Source organism: Colobus angolensis, unplaced genomic scaffold (genome assembly GCF_000951035.1).
Source record: "Colobus angolensis palliatus isolate OR3802 unplaced genomic scaffold, Cang.pa_1.0 Scaffold316, whole genome shotgun sequence".
NCBI lineage: Eukaryota > Metazoa > Chordata > Mammalia > Primates > Cercopithecidae > Colobus > Colobus angolensis.
In genome coordinates, this window is record NW_012116444.1 from 852,422 (window position 1) to 855,750 (window position 3,329).

The 3,329-nt window shown below is 47.6% G+C and overlaps 1 pseudogene; it reads left to right on the forward strand.

Moving 5' to 3' along the window:
* The first annotated feature begins 581 nt into the window (after window positions 1-581).
* LOC105518301 lies at window positions 582-2,676 on the forward strand (annotated as a pseudogene).
* Window positions 2,677-3,329: the final 653 nt, after the last annotated feature.

Sequence of the window (3,329 nt, forward strand, 5' to 3'; positions counted from 1 at the left end):
GCTAATTTTGTGTTTTTAATAGAGACAGGATTTCTCCCTGTTGGTCAGGCTGGTCTCTAACTCCGGACCTCAGGTGATCTGCCCGCCTCGGCCTCCCAAAGTGCCGGGATTGCAAGCATGAGCCACCATGCCCAGCCAAGTGGGCCATATTATGTGACACCTTTGTAAAGTCACCCTGTGAGGAAGGGGGCAAGCCTGTCTCTTTTTCTTTTCTTTTGTTGCCTGGGTCTTTCGAAAGCCCCAAACATGGTCCTGGATTGCCTACCTCTGGATCTTTTTTTTTGAGATGGAGTTTTTGCTCTCGTTGCCCAGGCTGGAGTTCAGTGGCCTGATCTCGGCTCACTGCAACCTCCGCCTCCCAGGTTCCAGCCATTCTCCCACAGGTGCACCACCACACTCAGCAAACTTTTTGTATTTTTAATAAAGATGAGGTTTCATCATATTGGCCAGGCTGGTCTTGAACTCCTGACCTCAGGTGATCTGCCTGCCTTGGCCTTCCAAAGTGCTGGGATTATAGGCATGAGCCACCGTGCTTGGCCCTATTTGTTTGTTTTTAAAAATACATTTTTTGCATTCAGCTTTTGGCTCGGAAGAGGCCAAGGTGCAACTTTCTTTGGTCATCCTGAATCTGGGTTCATCCAACACCAGCCGCCCCCACCATGCCACCGAAGTTCGACCCCAGCAAGATTAAAGTCGTATACCTGAGGTGCACTGGGGGTGCAGTCGGTGCCACTTCTTCACTGGCCCCCAAGATCGGCCCCCTGGGTCTGTCTCTATAAAAGGTTGGTGATGACATTGCCAAGGCAAGGGGTGACTGGAAAGTCCTGAGGATTACAGTGAAACTGAACATTCAGAATAGATGGGCCCAGATTGAGGTGGTGCCTTCTGCCTCTGCCCTGATCATCAAAGCTCTCAAGGAACCATCAAGAGACAGAAGAAACAGAAACACATTAAACACAGCGGGAATATCACTTTTGTTGAGATCGTCAACATTGCTTGACAGAGGTGTCACCAATCTTTAGCCAGAGAACTCTGGAAATATTAAAGAAATCCTGGGGGCCGGGCGTGGTGGCTCACACCTGTAATCCCAGCACTTTGGGAGGCTAAGGCGGGCGGATCATGAAGTCAGGAGATTGAGACCATCCTGGCTAACATGGTGAAATCCCATCTCTACTAAAAATACAAAAAAAAAAAAAGAAAAAATAGCCAGCTGTGGCGGCGTGCGCCTATAGTCCCAGCTGCTGGAGAGGGGAGGCTGAGGCAGGAGAATGGCGTGAACCCAGGGAGGCGGAGCTTATGGTGAGCCCAGATCGCGCCACTGCACTCCAGCCTGGGTGACAGAGCAAGACTCCATCTCAAAAAAAAAAAAAGAAATCCTGGGAAGTCCCTAGTCTGTGGGCTGTAATGTTGATGGCTGCCACCCTCATGACATCATAGATGACATCAACAGTGGTGCTGTGGAATATGCCCAGCTAGTGAAGAAGCACAAAACAAAATATTTCAATAGAGGATCATGTGAGCAAAAAATACCAAACAAACTTTTTTTTGGTTGGCTGCGGTGACTCATGCCTGTAATCCCAGCACTTTGGGAGGCCGAGGCAGGTGGATAATGAGGTCAGGAGTTCGAGACCAGCCTGAACCACATAGTGAAACCCCATCTCTACTAAAAATACAAAAATTAGCCGGGCGTGGTGGTATGCACCTGTAATCCCAGCTACTCAGGAGGCTGAGGCAGAAGAATTGCTTGAACCCGGGAGGCAGAAGTTGCAGTGAGCTGAGATTGCACCACTGCACTCCAGTTTGGGCAACAGAGCGAGACTCTGTCTCAAAAAAAAAAAAAAAAACCAAAACAACAAACATTTTTAAAAATACAAAAATTATCCGGACATAGTGGCGTGTGCCTGTAGTCCCAGCTACTTGGGAGGGTGAGACAGGAGAATCACTTGAACCTAGGAGGCGGAGGTTGCAGTGAGCCGAGACTGCGCCACTGCACTCCAGCATGGGCGACAGAGCGAGACACCCCTCACACACACAAAAAAGTATACAACTCAATGGTTCTTAGATATTTACAGAGTTGTGTAACCATAATCTAATTTTAGAACATTTGCATCACTCCCAAAAGAAACTTTGTACCCACTAGCTACATTGGATATTTATTTTATTCCTGGACCCTGAAAATTGCTTTAAAGATATTATATCATTTAGTCTTCCAAAAACCTCTGAATTTGGTATTATTATTTCTTTTCATGGATCGGAAAACCAAGGCCCAGAAATAAGTAAACTTGCCCAGAATTACACAAACTTCTAGTGCCAGAGCCAGGATTCAAACTCAGTTTTGATTGATGCCAAAGCCTGCCCTTCTCAAACCATTACCCAGATGCCATAACCCAGTCTCTGGAATCTGGTCTTTTAGTTCTGCCTTATTATGTTCCTCAAGGCACACTGATTCTTTCTTCAGTGCCTCAGCTGGTGGTTCTATTTCGGTCCCACTGCCCGATGCCCTTAATGTTTTTTTGGCCAGGCTCATGCATCTTGGGTCGGAGCCCCAGCCTCTTTCCCTTTAATCCACTCTTCTGACAGATCAACTTCCTAATGCCCAACTCTGCTCAGGTTACCCACGGCCTCCCCTCTGAACAGGTCCACATGGCCTCCGGAGTAAACTCCTCCACTCCTTAACACAGTGTCCAGAACTCTCAAGGGGCTGGTCCTGGTCCACGCCTCCAACTTTATCTTGTCCTCCACCCCCACATAAACCTTTTGCTCCTGTCAACTGGGCCCTTGCCAGCTTTCAAAAGCATCTTACATGTTCCTATCACCCCATATTTGGTCCTGCTCTTTGTGTAGAGAATGCCCTCCCTCAATTCTCCCCATCTAAATTTTAGTTCAGCTACAAACCTCCTCCATGCAGCTGTCTCTGCTCTCACCAAGAGTCAGTGGTTCCTCCCTCTCTCTTTCCTCCCACTCTCTTTGGTTCCTCCAAGTGAGCCCTTGCCACATACCTCCTTTCTATAGTGACTTGGGCTGGTCTAGACTGTCAGATCCATGAATCTAGAGGTTAGGTTCCTCTGATTTGCCAGGTCTGTGTCACTTGCCCACTCCTGTAGCCAGAAATGGGATCAGTGTCACCTAAAACACATGGACAAGATGGGGAAGCAGAGAACCTCTACAGAGGTGCTACATGCATCAAAACAAAATCCTATGTCCAATATAGGCAGGATGTGTTTTTCCATAAGATCTAAATAATCTCATTGTTTCTTTCTTTTTTTTTTTTTTTTTTTTTGAGACGGAGTCTCGGTCAGTCGCCGGGGCTGGAGTGCAGTGGCCGGATC